Source organism: Scylla paramamosain, chromosome 39 (genome assembly GCF_035594125.1).
Source record: "Scylla paramamosain isolate STU-SP2022 chromosome 39, ASM3559412v1, whole genome shotgun sequence".
Lineage (NCBI taxonomy): Eukaryota > Metazoa > Arthropoda > Malacostraca > Decapoda > Portunidae > Scylla > Scylla paramamosain.
The window spans coordinates 4877501-4895000 of record NC_087189.1 but is presented as its reverse complement, the minus strand read 5'-3'; the positions used below and the strand labels follow the sequence as shown (position 1 = coordinate 4895000).

Below are 17500 nucleotides of genomic sequence, written 5' to 3'. Positions count from 1 at the left end.
GAACACTACAACAACTCTCACTGTCAGACAAAACTATTCCCCCTTCAACATCTATTACGATATTCTAGACACTATTTTCGTGCCAAGCTCTTGTCAGCATTTCTGTAGCACAAGAAGACCAAAAAATATCCCTCTGTTCACTCTTTTTCTCTCCTTTCTCCCCATGCAAATTATCCTTTCAGAGTTAGGGGGGTTAACGAAGGGAGACTAAAGCAGATTAAACAACGGCAAGAGAGAACACAACTTTATTCTCGATCACATTACACTTTCCTTCGCCTCTTACACAAAATCAACCTTCTATTTACTCTTTCCTCTCGTGTGTGTCTCTAGGTAAACCATTTTTACAGAGTTAGGAAGGGAGACTAAAGCATCAGAGAAGTGAAACAACAAAAGAGAACACAACCTTTTCGATCACAGTGTGCTATAGCTTGCCTCTTAAAATTAACCTTCTTTTCTCTCTCCTGTGTCTCCATGCAAGCAATTTTTCACAGTGCAAGGAAGGGTAGCGAAGGGAGACCATGGCAGTAAAGAAGTCTATCAGCAACAAGAGGGAACACAATTTATTCTCGATCATGGTGCCCCTTCCTCCATCTGTCAACAGTTTAATAATCTCTTTGGTATTCGCGCCGCGTTCTACATAGTCACTTCATATATTGCGTGGTGGGCGAGAGAAGGGACAGGGAATGGAAGAATAAGGGGTGCTCTCTCTCTCTCTCTCTCTCTCTCTCTCTCTCTCTCTCTCTCTCTCTCTCTCTCTCTCTCTCTCTCTCTCTCTCAAACACACATTCAGTTTTCTATGCTGTTTACGCTTTCTTACATCACTTACATTAGAAATTCATTTATGTTGTAAAGTATATTCGTGTTTGGACGCAAAGTTTGATTATGCATTCTTAAACGTGTGTGTGTGTGTGTGTGTGTGTGTGTGTGTGTGTGTGTGTGGCGTCTCGTGCTTCTTTACATTGAAGAACGTAACTGGAGTCTGGCAGGAGATTTATCTGTAGTTAACTGAAAGAAAGAATAGTCACAATAAAAAGGAAGAAAAAAATAAAATCTTGACAACAATATCTGCGGCAATTTATTATTATTATTATTATTATTATTATTATTATTATTATTATTATTATTAGTTATTTTTATTATTATTAATTTATTATTAGGAGAAAAATTAAGTGCGAAGTGTGTGTGTGTGTGTGTGTCTGTGAAAGCATTGTTAGGATCTTACAACAGTGGGACATTAACCTTCATATTTCAGCCAATTATTGTTCCATTTTCAAGTAATTTTAGAAAGAAATAAAGTACGATCCTGTGACTGGCTCTCTCTCTCTCTCTCTCTCTCTCTCTCTCTCTCTCTCTCTCTCTCTCTCTCTCTCTCTCTCTCTCTCTCTCTCTCTCTCTCAAATAACACTGTTCAGTTGTTCATATATGTGTATTTTTGTCATATTATTTATTTATTTTACTTTTATTTTATTTTACTTTTAGATCCTTGGGTGTTCACAGTGACCCAGGACTGAGGACACTGTGGCCTAACTGCGCCGTTGTGTGTGTGTGTGTGTGTGTGTGTGTTCAGTGTAGTGGTTCTATTATTATTATTAGTAGTAGTAGTAGTAGTGGTAGTAGTAGTAGCAGTAGTAGTAGTAGTAGTAGTAGTAGTAGTAGCAGTAGCGTAGTAGTGGTAGTATTAGTAGTAGTTGCAGTATTAGTAGTAGTAGTTGTAGTAGTTGTTGTTGTTGTTGTTGAGCTCTATAATATTTCGTATACAATCCAGTCAGCAGGGAAGCAAAGGCATGAACATTATTTTGCACTGTAATAATATTAAACTTGAGATTTCTAAGGTCTGTATGACGGAACACGATAGTTCAGAGGTTAAGTACCACGCAGTTATGGTTGTTCACGATGCATGGTAGTTTTGATGCGACAGGCGTGCGTTTTGTTCAAGGACATCACCTCACTGCAAATTGCGGTCATGTACTACTTATTGATGACAACTGCTGACTGCTGGCATTATAGACCATAACCTGAAGCATTTCGCCACACCTCCGCTACTTAGCTGCAGTTATACGAGTGTTTAAGAGTATTTTTACGGTTCTAGTGATAGGAAGATTTCTACATTATGAACAAGAGAGAACACGAATGATCATCCCAACGGCCTTTGAAAAGAATCGTGGTGAGAGAGCAAAGCGTTTCAGAATACTAGGCGGTGTGTGAAGATCCTTACGCAATATTCTGTATCTCCAGACACGCTTTATGCAAGCTCCCCGCTGTACGATGCTTTTCTGACCCGAAGTAGTTGTTGATTCAGGTCCGTATTCAAGAAATGCTTCTCTCTCTCTCTCTCACCACGACTATTTTCGAAGGTCACAGAGATGACTAGCCGGGTTCTCAAGAGTGTTTCTCCTGTTAACAATGTAAAAATCATCCTTAAAATCCCATGTAACTTCAACTGGAGCCTTTTGAAAGTAGCGGAGGTGCGGTGGAAAAGTGCTTCAGAACATGATCCATGAACTCTGAACCAAGGGCCCGTTTCGCTGAGACCATCACAAGTGTCGGAGGCGCGGCGCGTGCATGACACCTCCACCCAGCTCCTTTTAGGTAAGTGTTTCTGTATTAGTTTATCTCTTAACTGTTCTCGTTTGTGACTTGCTACATTGCATGCAGCCTCTCCCATTCCTCCTCTCTCCTTTCCTTGCAGCTAAGACATGCATTCAGAAGCGTTGTGCCCTCTTACTACAGCTATTTTCGAAGCCCGCAGAGATGATTTGCCGGTTTCCTGAGTGTTTCTCCTGTCAGCAATGCAAGAATTTTGTCAATCTGTCACTAAAATCGTAAAAACGCCCTTTAAATATCTCGTAACTTCAACTAGAGCCTTTCGACCTTTAAATATCTCGTAACTTCAACTAGAGCCTTTCGAAAGTAGTGGAGGTGCAGCGCTGAAGCGTACATGGCGGTGCTGCAGTACCAAGCAGACACTCGCCAGCCTGCTTGACGCGCGCCGCGTTGATCCTCCCCTCTGTTGTATTTTTGTTAAGTGTGCCTGTCCTCTGCCTTGTTCAATCCTGCCTGTGATGAATGGAATGGACGTATAATCAGGTTGTTACTTCCGCATCATCAGGGAACTTCAAAAGATTACACACATTTATGGATGGGGATGATAGATTGAAGTATGTAGGTATGTTTCGGGTTTTATTATAGTTTAAGCCATTACACACTACGTGGTAATAACCTACCTCATTTTGTTCTTCTCACTATTCACATCATTTCTAATGATTACACTACTTGTCGGAAATTAATAATAACGCCGTGGGCCGTGGGTAGAGATTGGGGACATTGGCTTAAACTATAAATTTACCATGTTTCGCTTAGGGACAGCCACGTATACACTGATGGTGTATTGCAACTTCCCTTATTGATTATTGCTTAGAATAACTCTTGTCAAGTGCAATAATGAAACTTTCATCAGTAGAACACACTGTGGCTTTGCTGTAAATGTGATGACTTTTTGGTTCTAGTGCAGGTTATAACACAGTTCACCCCCAGTACTTGCTGTCACGCTCAAGTTGTAGATCACATCATTTGGACCATTTCTAATGGTACACCATGTGGCGCTAATAACCCTCAGACGAATTGATATTTATCCCGATTTCGTCTTTCCTCCTTCCTCTCGACTCTGCTCTGGCCCAATCGGCGCTACTGCGTGTGTTTTAGTATGTTGGTTTCTGGCATGAAATGCCGCATGCTCATTTGTAACTCTTTCGCTCAGCCAATTATAACTGTTTTCATGATGTATTACAGCGTCATTCAGCGTCATTTAATAAAGTCCAATACGCACATTATTTTGGGTCAATCAGCTCGGGTGGCCGTACAATCCACTGCTTGCCTTGCTCAGCTCCACCCACATAATATTAAAAGGCATTTCAAAACTAAATTATAACCAAGTGTTACATCCCGCAGGTTATTGAAGGCGATGTATTTTTTTTTTTTTTATGTATATATTATCAACTAAAGTCTCTCTCTCTCTCTCTCTCTCTCTCTCTCTCTCTCTCTCTCTCTCTCTCTCTCTCTCTCTCTCTGTATTGGTAAGAGTTCATGTGGGTAGTGGAACTAAGTGGTAATTTTAATAGAGTGTCCTTCTGGCACAAGTCTTGTGTGTCATGTGTGTGGTGGTGGTGGTGGTGGTTTTTGTATTTTAATTTTTTTTTTTTTCTTCAGACATCATTGGCATCCATGATTGTGTCCTGCATTGTTTATAACAGGTTTTCACACATTTCAGAGTACATAACATTGATGGTAAATGTGGATAACAGGTATTGAAATAGCATTAGCATGTTCATAAGATGATTGTTTTTTTTTTAGGTTTGTCAATTCACTGCTTTAATCTGATTGCTGATCTTCTCACTGAGTGGATAAAAATTTGGAAAAGGCATATTTTGCCCAGAAACTGATTACTGTTGTCTCAGTAAACAGACCATTTCCATAATACCGTTTCCATAATACCTGTAAATTATTTTGACTGATGCTGTGGCAAAAACACCTTTTCTCAACACTGAAATCTGGTCCTCTCCAAGAGCTATTGTTCATGGCCTCTTGTAACACACCCTCACCGTAATGCACACCACAAGTACAGAAATGATGGTGACAGCTCAGACGGTGTGCTGTACTGCAACCAATGAGGAAATGGTGGTTGTGGTGATGCTAACCTAAGCTAATTCAAGTTAACCTAACACTATCCTATTTGCAGATGCACCTTAAAACTGTAAGGATGACTCAAGCCACCCTACTTCTCTCATCCTGGCCACCAACACCACCAACAAAGTTACCTATATGCATTTGGCGCTCATCAGACCTCAACTACATTATGGAGGTCTTTAAGTGGTATAGGGGTTATATATAACAAGAGGAACATAAGCAAAATTCTCAGTCACTAATCAGGATAGGACAAGAAATGACAGGTTTGATATAGTTATTTAAAAAAAAGAGATAGGAAAGCATTAGTTTTCAAGTGGAGTGATAGATGAGTGGAATTGAACCAGTAATGGATGCTGAATCGTTAGGAAACTTGAAAAGGAGAATTAGACAAATTTATGGATGGGGATGAAAGGTGGAAATAGGAAGGCAAGTTTCATACAGGGACTGCCACGTGTAGGCCTGATGGCTTCCTGCAGCTTCCCTTACGTCTTCTTGTGTTCTTCAGCTGCTGCTCATCCAACCTCACCACCCACACTGCCCACCCCACCACTCACACCATCCACCTCATCACCACACCACCCAGCCTCCCTGACCCTGTGGTTTGCCTACCCTCCTGTTAGAGCACCATCTTGCACATTTTGTACAGCATATTTCTTTGACCTATCTTTTTTTATGCTGTGTGTGTGTATTCATTTCATGCCTTGTCTTGTATCATTTGCTTTGCTTTTTTTTTATATTCTCATTTGCTTAGAACTTTTTTTTTTTTTGTTTATTCCCATTTCTTAACTTGTTCTCTTTAACTTGCATCTTTTCTTGTCATGAGGGTATGGTGTGTGTGTTTTGTCCTGTGTTAATTTGTTCAAGCTCTCTATATATATATAACCTTCTACTTGTGTTTTCTCTTATCTCGTTTATTTCAGTGCTTAACTTGCTGTCTTTAGCTCTTTTATCTCTTGTTCTCAATTGAAAGTACAGGTGTGTTTTTGCCCTATGTTAGTTTGTTGCTTTCATGTTAACCAAATCAAATTACTCTGCCTCCTTCCTCCCAAGGCGCCTCTGTACTCGTACCCATCGTTATCTCATCTCATACAGGGTGAAGGTACATCAGGGAAATTTATATATATATCTTAGATTTCCTCCTTCATGAAAAGTCAGTGATGTCCACAAGACCTTTGTTTATTTATTCAGTTTGTCAATTTAAGGACCATATTCTGAAACACTTCCATGCTACATCTCCACTGCTTTCCATACCCTCTAATTGAAGTGATACAGGTTTTTAAGGATTTTACAGTTCTAGAGACATTAAGATTTCTACATCACCAACAGGAGAAGTGCTCTCAAGATCCCAGCTAATTCTCTGTGGGCTTTCAAAATGGTGCCATTGAAGTGACAGGTTTTTCTAGGTTTTTATGGTTGTAATGACAGATTAACAAGATTTCTACATTGTTCCTGCTTTTTTAGAACCTGATTAATCATCTGTGTGGCATTTGTGATTAGATGTGGTGAAAATAAAGCATTTTTGTATACAGACCAATGTTACATATACTAGCAAGTCTCACACTCATGGGAGAAACTGAAGACAATATAAGTAGTAATTCATGGTAATTCCAGACTGTTTCCATGAGGATTCCAAGATGCCTGAGTGGGGGTGGTGTGCTGGGTTTGGTCCATCAGTGTGGCTGCGTCTGTCCAGGCTGGTGGTGGGTAGTCTCCACATTGTGGCTGCGTCTGTCCAGGCTGGTGATGGGGAGTCTCCATCCACATTAGCAGCACATGTTCCTGGTGTGTATCCTGATTGAGTTTCCTGTAGGTGTATAATAATAATAGTAGTAGACCAGTGTTTCATGAATACTTGTGCATCTCAAGACCTGACCTCTGGTTTTAATACTCATACCTTCAAAATCCACTCAATAGGGTAATTTTTTAAGCCTTATGATATAAAACCCTGTACTTACAAAATCTACTCGGTGAGACAATTACAAGCCTCAAAATTCACAAGTCTACAGATATTTTGACTGAAGGAGAAAGGTCAGGTTTGCTTCCATGAAAGTTTTAGTACTTTAACTTTCCTTTATGGTTTACTACACCTGATATACCTTACAACATTTGCAGTGTGACTCACTCCCATCTGAAAAGATTATTTGCACTAAGGTGATTCTTGCAAACTGACCATCACGCGACTTGAGGGATATTGGCAAGAGATTGTGGTCGTGTGACATTGCAAGACTTTCCAAGATGCTACTGGCCCGTCTATATAAACAAGCCACTTATATAAACAAGCCACTGAAATCTGAACAGTGTGCATGACTAGGAAAACCAGAGTATGTGAAAACAAAAACATTCAGGATGAACTTAAAAACACACCTAACCTTAGAGTATACTAACTTTAGAGTATCGAGCAACAAATGTACAAACAAAGGTGGTGGGCTTTTATAAAGATCATCACTGGAACGTTTTTACACAAAAATTACTGTTTTCCCCATTCTAGCAAACCTTGCTTGTCAACACAGTAGTGGCCGTGTCTTAAGTTCTCTGGTGTCACATGATCACCAATTAGAGAACCACTTCAGTGGAAACAATCGCACTAGAATGTTTGGGAGGTATGTTAGTTTGGGTTGTAGTAAACCACAAAGGATGTTTTGTTACTGTGCTCTTGAATTTCATGAAACCAAACATCTAAAAACCCTTCCTTGAATATTATTTAATAAAGTGAACAATACCTATGCAGAGATTATATACCGGAGACAACATTCTATACTGTGTATGACTAAGGAAGGATTTTGAAGGTAATGAAACTACTATGTTTGCAGGTTTTATCATCATACATGCTTATTAAAGTTTGCTTAGTTTAAAAGTTTGTTTTAAATAGGCTATTCATTTCAGCTGCACAAAATTGTATGTAAACTGCCTTCCCACTTGACTTTCCTCCTATCTTCTCTTTCTAGCTAATCTGATCTTCTAACTTCCTTCTTTTGGCCAGTCCTTCATTCTCCAATCTTGCCACAGCACAGAGCAGGAACAAGAGGACTTAAGAGTGGCCACACAGGGAGCATTCACCACAAAGAGCCACTAGACCCTCATGTGGGAGAACCAGCTTTAAATTCCTCACATGTGCAGGTCTCCAGCTCATTGTAGGTGGTATAACACAGACAGGCTGCTGTGTCTGCCAGCATAGCCACCCAAAATTATTCTCTTGTCTTCAATCTGCCTCAGAAGCTCCCATCTTTTCCTCTCAGTGAAGATGCAGTCTTTTGTACTTAAGAGGCTGAGAGAGTGCAGACTCTTGTCCTCACTCTGCCTCACTTCCTTGCTCTTAGCTAACATATACTAGTTAGTTCAGCAGGGGATGAGGGAAGATTTAAAGAGTAGGAAGCATCAGCAACAATTTTGCGCTCAGTAGTTGTGTGACTGGTGTTGAGGTCAAGGGTGATGAGATGTGACCTGCAATAGATATATCAACATTAATATACAGATACATATAACTTGCATGTTAGTCCTAATCCTCTTGGTTAATTCTATATACCTATATTCCTGGCTAACTTTCTATTGACCAATAGAGAGTGCTAGCCAAGACAAGGCACCTGCAGGTCTGTGTACATGCCTCATTTTAGTTTTGGACTGTGGTAGTTATTAGAGTGGTCAGTAAAATGTCTACAAACATTGCACAAGGAGGTTATCACCACTGTGCGTGCCTCCAAGACCATATTAGATTACAAGCCATTATCTTGTGTGTGTATTCCTGTGACTAAAATGAAGAGTGAAATGGACAACAACTAACTCTTCCTGTAGAAAAACTTTTGTAAATACACTAACTAAATATTTTAAAACCTGGTTCACTCAAGTTTTCTTTCATATGAATATTTGAAAATCTTATGAATATTTGAAAATCTTATTCACTTACGTTTTCTTTCATATCTTCTTCCAAACACCCCTCTCCCAGCTGTCTCTCTCAATCATCTACTAGTGCATTATCTAACACCAGCATATCTACCAACCTTACACTACTATCACACCATCACCCACAGCAGAATATTCACCACCATTCCCCCTTTCCTCTCTACTGACTCCTGCTGTGTGATCACCTCTCATGACCTTAATTCCTTGCTCCATTCAGGTCATGTTCTCTCCAGTAACTAATTTTTCTTTCTATATTCAGCAACTCTCACTAATTCCTTCCTACAGTTCAACAATTCACACAGAAATAATCCCTTCCTATATTTCAACGTCACACCAATTCTTTCCTCCTATCAGGTGATGTTCTCTTCTACATTCAGTAATCTAAAAAAAAAAAAGGTTTTACTGATATAGAACCTTTGTATGTTCTGTCTTTCAATCCTGCCTTATGTTCTTTATAGGTGATATAACTATTCTTACAACTCTTTACTGTGGGGTTAATGTTGCTGATAAAGGACCAGAGTTACTTGAGGACTCCCAGGTCAGTGAGGGTCAGGGGCAGGTGGTTCTTGACATGTGGCAACAGTGGTGGTGGCACTGCACATGGCACACAGTCTGGAAAAATATGTACATGAAAGTTGAAGTTTCGCTGATAAAGGACCAGAGTTACTCGAGGACTCCCAGGTCAGTGAGGGTCAGGGGCAGGTGGTTCTTGACATGTGGCAACAGTGGTGGTGGCACTGCACATGGCACACAGTCTGGAAAAATATGTACATGAAAGTTGAAGTTTCTTGTTCAGGTACTGGTTACTATTTCTGGACCATGGTAGTTATTAGTGGTCAGTGAAATGTCTCAATGTATCTACAAACATTGCACAAGGAGGGTACCCACTGTGCCCAAGACATCAGATCACAAGCCATCTTGTACTCCTTTGTGACTGAAATGGACACAATTAACTCTTCTTCCTACAAGCACCTTTGAGTTTATTGATACATGATGCTTGTACATTCTCTTAAAGCATTCCTCTCGACTCCACCCACCACCACCTTAAACACTCCTACACTGCTTTCTACACTATTCTCTTCTAACTTTCTCAACTTTTAAAGGTTTATACTTCATTCTATTCTGTTCACCTCACTAATGCAATGAGGAGTATTCTCATTCATCCCTTTTTTCTGGTAAACATGGCCACTCCCTGCCTGCTTTCATATTTCCTCCTCCCTATGACTTGCTCTCTAGAGGGAGATTTCAAGACCCCAAGTTTTGACTATAGTTTCTAACTCTGGACTGGCTCTTCAGTTGGCCCCCCTTTTTTTTTCTTATATATATATATATATATATATATATATATATATATATATATATATATATATATATATATATATATATATATATATATATATATATATATATATATATATATATATATATATATATAATTTTGTTGCTCTTATAATTTTGTTGCCCTTGAGTCACCACTTTCATGTGTGTGCATCTGATCCACACACCTGACGTTTTCAAAGCTCTTCATTACTTCTCACGTCTGCAGCCTTCACTCTAGTGTTCCCTGATGCTCAGCTCTCTTGCTGACCTACATACCTCATTACTCCAATCTGTCAGTCTCCAGTCTTTTCCAGGAGCAAACTGCGATGTTATTCCCTTCTGCCTTCGTATTCCTCCTATTACCAGATTTTGTATCTTTTCTTATTCATGCACCCTCCTCCTGCCTTTACATTCCATATTACAATCCTCCTATTTCCAGTTTTTATGGTTTTCCATTTTCTATTACTCATGCATCTCCTTTTCATTCCTCCATTTACAGTTTTTATTATTTCACTTCTCATTCATATGCCTTTTCATTCTTCCAGTTTCTACCTCCTGCCTTTCCTTCCTTCTAATTACTGGTTTTCATCATTCTTTTAAACGTGTAATGCACCTTCCTGCCCATTAATTACTCTTTACTTTCCTCCAATTTCATTTTTTTTTTTACATTCCTTTTCCCCTCCTGTTACTCCTGTTCCCTCCCTCCTTCCACTATCATTCACACCAGTCAAAATGGGCTATTCTGAAATGCACTACACCCTCACTCATTTCCCAGCCTTCCCATCATAATTAACATCCCTTTCATGCACATCTTGTTATCACCTTTTCTGCTCACACTCATGCTCTGTTCTTTCATCCTCAACTCCCTGCCAACATTTTATCCTCATACTTCCTCTGTCATTCTCACCCCATGTCTTTTTATATTATGCTTCTGTTTTCATGTCTTTTCTGTTACATGTTTTTCTTGGCCATGACTGGAATGAAGCATCTTGTATGCACTTGAATTTCAAAAAGTATCTTATATGGACTGGAATTTAAAAAAAAAAGTCTTGTATGCATTGGAATTTTAAAAAATTGTCTTGTATGCACTGAAATTAAGAAAGGAAAAAAGGTGCCTTGTATGCACTGGAATTAAAAAAATGCCTTGTATGCACTGGAATTTTAAAAAATGCCTTGTATGCACTGGAATAAAAAAAAAGATGCCTTGTATGCACTGGAATTAAGAAAAAAAAGGTGCCTTGTATGCACTGGAATAAAAAGAAAAGGAGTCTTGTATTCACTGGAATTTAAAAAAAGGTATTGTATGCACTGGAATAAAAAAAAGGAGTCTTGTATTCACTGGAATTAAAAAAAAAAAAAGGTATTGTATGCACTGGAATAAAAAGTCTTGTATGCACTGGAAAAAAAAAAAAATGCACTGGAATAAAAAAAAAGTTTTGTATGTACTGGAAAGTCTTTTATCGACAACTGGAATTGAGTCTTGTATGCACTGGAATTAAAAAAAAATGCACTAGAATTAAAAAAGAAAAGAGTTTTGTATGTACTGAAAGTAAAACGAGAATACATTTTGTATGCAGCACCCTTCACCTCCCAGCTTGCTTGACCTTCGCCATCCACAAAGCCCCTTTCTAATCCCACCACTCTCTTTGACACTCTCCTCGGTATTCACGTCTCCATTCACACTCTCCCATTAATCACTCGCTTCTCCATTCACTCTGCTTGTATTTCTAGTCATACTTTTTTTATTTCCTCTCATTCCTTCCGTGGACCTTCTAACCTTGATTTTTTTTTTCTCCATTTCTTCTCAGTTTCTTATTCTTTTCCCTTGGACCTTTTAACAGCCTGTTCCCTGCGTACATTTCCCATCACCCCTTCTTCGTTCTTCCTTGGACCTTCTGACCTTAACTCTCCTCTGCTCGTATTTCTTCACTATTTCCTCATATTCCTTTCTCCCTGAAACTCTTACCCACAAGGCTCTTCTCTACATTCTCATTTTAAACCTACATCTTCCTCATACACAAACACAACGCGATCAAACCATCAAACTTGCCTCTCAACTAAACTTTCACATTCGTCTTCGATCTTTTCATCAGCAGCTATTAAACTGATCAGTCCCTTTTCATAAACTGGTACTCTCCACAGAAATCGAAGAAATCCAGTTAATTCCACTATTTAATCAATTTTATCCCTTCTCAGTTTCTACATTCACTGACGGCTCAATATAATACCTATATATTTTAACTTCACTACATCATTGCCTTTCCCCGCTTTGCAGAACCGACTTGAAAGGTGTATTCATGTATATAATACCCATTTCCAGTAGATAACTGATATACACTGCAATATTTTTCCATCCATGGCCAACTGAAGGCAATATAATATGAAAATAAGGGAAGCTGCAAGAAGTCATCAGGCACATGCGTGGCCAAACATACAGCACACTTCCTTCCCCCAATCACCACCACCCATGAAACACTTAATCTCAAGGCTCTCCTACGACTCTGCACCAACAAATCAATATCACAACAGTCTGTCAAGTTAACATCACTGGAATCCTCACTCCTAATACGTATACATACTAAGAAATACCTACCTATCTACCTATCCCCACCTATCACCCTCGTCCACGAACTTACCATAAAGCTTTCTCATGACTCGGCATTAACTGATCAATATCCCAACAGTCTTTCTGCCAAGCTAGGACCAATTCCGCACAGTAATTTCCCGCTAATTTCCCGCTCGTTGAGAACACCTGCCGCTGAGATAAAGTAAGTAGCCACACGTAGCTGTCATTTCAAGCCAGCCATGCTAACACTCAACGCGGCGGCGAGTTAGCGGTGAGTCACGAGTTAAAATGAGCTGTTTGTTCACCACACTCAGCGTCATGAAGCCCAAGTGTGGCGGCGTCAAAAAAAGTTAGAATATGGAGTAAAAGTAAACAAATAAGTAAAAAGTTCAATACACCTGGGGCTCTCTGCTATAAATGGCACGTGACTGATATTTATTCTGTAATTTTTGACGTTCGTTTCTGACTGGACACCGGCACCTCAGTGGGACCGGTGCCTCTCCTACATAAAAAAGAAGTTCCCCTTACCCTTTTTCCCCTTACCCTTTCCCCATCCAACACACTGATACTCGCACTAAGAAATATTAAGAGAAAATAATTAAAATGTTAAGTGAAAATAGGTAAGCATATTTCATAAAGAGACCGCCACGTGAGGGACTGTTGGCTTATTTCTGCTTCCCTTATATATTGTGTTTTATTGCCTTTAGCTACCCAGGGATGGAAAATATTGCACAGCATACAAGTTACTTGCTGGACATACGTGTTATGGAGAAGAATACACCTTTAAGTCAGTCCTTTAAGGCAGGGAAGGCGTTGATGCAGTGAAACGTGTGACCTTGAAAGTCGAGTATATTCCTGTGCTTATTGCCGACCATCAATCACCTTCCCTTTCTACACATTGCAATGATCCTAACACATTCATAGCACATTCTGATCACCCACTTGGAAAATTAAGATGTGGTTAGCCAGCATCTTTAAACAACTAATAAACTCACACTTAATGAAAAATTCTAATAATTGCACCTAGATTACATAGGCAAGTTTTTACGGTGCTATAAGAGAGAGAGAGAGAGAGAGAGAGAGAGAGAGAGAGAGATGCACACACTTGACAACTTGATTATCGCTGCACTATTAGATCCACCTAATCACCGCCACGACCACCACCACCATCACCGCCACGCCCTCAAGTTCACGCCTTACCTTCAGCGTCAGTGTTCTATTCTCGTTCTCCTCCTCCTCCAGATCGTCCTCTCGGCTACCGGTGGTGTCCTCGCCTCCACGCATACTAAGGAAGAAAAGGTCACGTGACTCAACCGAACCATGCACGTATAGATAGATGTATACAGTTATGGATATATTTCAACTCAGTTTGGTCCAATTTACAATATGATAAAAACTACAATGGTCCAATTTACAATATGATAAAAACTATAATAGACAGACATCAAAATTAGTAATGTTTATCACGCATCACGAACAATTCCCAACACAGGCGTTCACTCGTCAGATCTACATTGGTGCTTCACCACGCACGCCCGTATTCCGAGACGCTTTGCTCCCACCATCACCATTTCCAAAGGCCACAGAGATGGTTAGCCGAGTTCTCAAGACCCTTTTCCCTGTCAGTAAAGTAGGATTCTTATTAATGTCACAAGAATAAAAAATAATAATAAATAAATAAAGATAGACGCTCTTAAAAACAAATGTCACTTATACTACAGCCCTTTGAAAATAGTGAGGTGCGTGCCGAGGTGTTTCAGAATATGGCTCCAAATTAGACCTTGTATGGCATGCTAATCAAAACACGGGAAATAACCGCAAAGTAGTCATGTGGTTATTGTTTCGAAGCCTCATGAAGCAAATCCCCGGCCGTTTAGACTTTCATTTGCATTTACGCTTATTTTTATCGCTTCCTCAGCCTTCATATAATTATACATACATCCAACTCCTGCCAAACAGCTGACGAGGGCCCATATTCTGAAACACTCCCGGACTTACTACATTCAAAAGGCTTCTTATAATTAAAGTTATGAGTTTTAGTGGTGTTTCAAGGTTCTCGTGACGTAAAATATCTACATTATTAATATGAGAAACACTTGAAAACCAGGCCAATCATCTGTGTGGCCTTGGAAAATGGTCGTGGTGAAAGCAAGAGAGCAAGAGTTTCTGAATGCTGACCTTGTTCCCGCCACCACTGCCGCTATGAAACACTTCAACGCCTTACCTGTTATTACTGGTGTTAGGTGTTCATTCCTCGGTCCTCGCCCTCCTCTTTCTTTACTCTGGTGGTGGTGGTGGTGGTGGTGTCCGTTCCAGTGTTTTCGCCCTCCTCTTCCTTCCTGGTGATGTTGGTGGTGGTCTTGCTTCATCTCAAGGGCGCCACGTTTGCTGTCCTCGCTCGCTGAGGACAAGAAACAGTGAGAATGACAAGTAAAAGGAAACAATTACACACACACACACACGACTAATCTTAGGAAACCATTATAAAATACACATGAACGACTAAGAACAATCAGATTATAATTTAAACACACACACACACTCACACACACACACGAGAGAGGTACCTTGAAAACAACACATTTTTGGCAACATGTTTATTAAGAAAAGCCGTCAAACTGACAGGCCAATAGGCAGCAGCGAGATTATCAAGAATAGTCTTAAGGGCGAAGAGAATTAACACATCCGCACTTCATCAGGTGTAGCCGAGACACCTGCCACACCTGCCACCCCCCCACCCACCACCCCCACCGCTCACTTGTACTAATGCGGGGTTACAAGTGCGATTCTTAACTTATCAGTTTTACTTAACCCTTTACTGCTATGATCGTCTTTCATCAACATTGAGATCACTAATAATTAGGATGGAGATAAAGAAAAACAATTATGAGGCTAATTTCAGCTTAATGAAGTGCGTTTTTAAGATACTGCAATAGAAGTAAGTCTTTTAGAAGATGTAAATGATAATGCGAATGATTTACTAGCAGTAGAAGGGTTAAATTTGTTTAGTGTGAACGCAAACACCTTGACTAGTGTTGTGCTGACTGACGAAATGCAAGTCTGTAAGTTTGTCTTTGGGGTGACTGAGGTAAAAATTGTGAATTAGAATTTTCTTATAAGTAAAGATAAACTCTGTACATATTTGTAAAAAGTTCAAAGATGTACTTAAAAACAATTTAATATCTTACATCAAGGAATTCTCTCTCATCCTGCACCTTAACTACCAGGCCCGTGAGGGTGTGAACAGTTAACACATTCCTGTATCTATCTCTGTATCGGCGATGTATTAGAAACACCAGATTTTTTTCAGGCAATTGACACAAACCTCGAAAAATAAATATCTTCTTGCTGTGAACGCTAAATACAAGCAAAAAAATATATGCGCATATAAATTTTCTTTGCATTAACACTGACAAGAACCACAACACCACGTAGACAATAGACTGTCAATGGGTCTATATCTCAATGGTTCACGTGTCAGCCTCACAACTCACAGCGTAATAGAACAATTTTGCACTAATAAACTCCATACAAACAACATGAGCAGAAAATACAACCATGTTATGAATTCGCAGGCATGTAAAAAAATAGCCACGGTCAGAGAGTGGTAATAATCTCACGCTAATTGACGTAATGATTGCCACACGGAACACCGGAAAAACAAAGAAAGTCACGTTGCGTACGATAATTATACAACAGACGCACGCCCCTCGCCATCCGTCCTCCCATCATGCAACAGTCGTCAAGGAAAAGGCTGTACGAACATGTTGCCCAGTTTTTAAGTATCTACGGAACACTTGGAGGGAGAGAGGGAGAGGAGAGAGGGAGAGGAAACAGGGAAAGAGGGAGGGGGTGTGTTCCTTCTTACAACTCAAGCATCCCACTACGCCTTGCTTTGTGGTTCCGTAAGTGCCACTGCTGCTGCTGCTACTGCTGCTGCGCGGTACTCCACACCACAGCAAACCACACTTCTACCACAGCCACTCCACCACAGCACAGCCACACCACACAATTACAGCTACAGCAGACCACAATGCCACCACAGCCAACCCACGATACTCCACGGCCACGCCACACTACTACAACCACAGCACACCACAGCGTTCTTCAGCCTCGCTACACCACCACAGCCACACCTACGTACACACAGCTACATCACACCACCACACTATAGCCACAGTTTGCTACCACAGTCACGCCACATCAAGAAGTACTACCCCACACACACACACACACACACACACACACATACAGTATACGTACATCTAATAAGAATATCATACATAGCTGTGAGAATCAACTTGATAATCTACTTATTACATTATGTATATTCATATATGTATGTATATATTTATTTGTATATATTAATGAAAGAACCTTCAATATATGTATTAGTACGCACGTGTCAGAATATATAATGTTATGTATACTTGAGGGATGAGGGGACGACAGCTCGCCGCCAGGGACTCTATACAAATACGTTATGACCTACTGACTGGTTGTTCTGCTGTAAGGCATGTGATCTATGACAGTTCAGGGTTCTCCGCCCCCCGCCCGTCCCCTCCTGCCCCCCGCCCCCCCTGCCACCCCACCCCTAACCTTCCCCCGTCATCCCGGTGGTGCCAAGACTCATCACACCAGCCCTTTGTTCCATTCCATGCCGCGCCCCGCCAGCCTCGCCAGTCACCCCGCCCCGCCTCGCCCCGCCTCAGGCCAGCAGAAGTCAGGGCCAGCAGGAACGGGGAGAGCACACACGCACGCACACACGCCCTAGCCAGCCATGAACCCCGCTTGTGACTAAAACGAAGAGGCACTGAAGAGAACACACGCACGCGCACACACCTGACGAAGAGAACAGCTAGCAAGGGCGCGCCGCTCCTGCCGGAGGAACACGCGTAATGACAGCCACGGAGATACTGAGGCTACTGAAGGAAAGGGCGTGGTGCTGGTGGACCCAACACTCCCCCCTCTCTCTCTCTCTCTCTCTCTCAGCTGGTCCAATCAGAGGCGGAGTACAAAGATCCAGAGCTCCAC

The 17500-nt window shown here is 40.7% G+C and overlaps 2 long non-coding RNA genes across 6 annotated transcripts in view; one reads left to right on the top strand and one right to left on the bottom strand.

The window, feature by feature from the left end:
- Positions 1-1612: 1612 nt before the first annotated feature.
- LOC135092097 (uncharacterized) lies at positions 1613-7829 on the top strand. Of its 2 annotated transcripts, none has more exons than XR_010262743.1 (3): positions 1613-2589; positions 6295-6465; positions 7690-7829. It is a non-coding gene; the product is annotated as an uncharacterized LOC135092097 (long non-coding RNA). The 2 variants fall into 2 exon arrangements; XR_010262742.1 differs by having other exon boundaries at positions 1615-2589; positions 7664-7803.
- LOC135092096 (uncharacterized) overlaps positions 5852-17500 on the bottom strand; it is a 14303-nt gene continuing 2654 nt past the window's right edge. The window contains exons 1-7 of one of the 4 annotated variants that reach the window (XR_010262740.1): positions 17309-17500; positions 14691-14867; positions 13945-14085; positions 13667-13751; positions 9239-9335; positions 7793-8124; positions 5852-6487 (exon numbers count right to left, since the gene is read on the bottom strand). The exon at positions 17309-17500 is cut by the window's right edge and continues 2654 nt beyond it. This is a non-coding gene — a long non-coding RNA (uncharacterized LOC135092096). Of the gene's footprint in view, positions 6488-7486; positions 8125-9238; positions 9336-13666; positions 13752-13944; positions 14086-14690; positions 14868-17308 lie in introns of those variants that run through there. The other 3 variants (XR_010262738.1, XR_010262741.1, XR_010262739.1) reach the window with 3 other exon arrangements.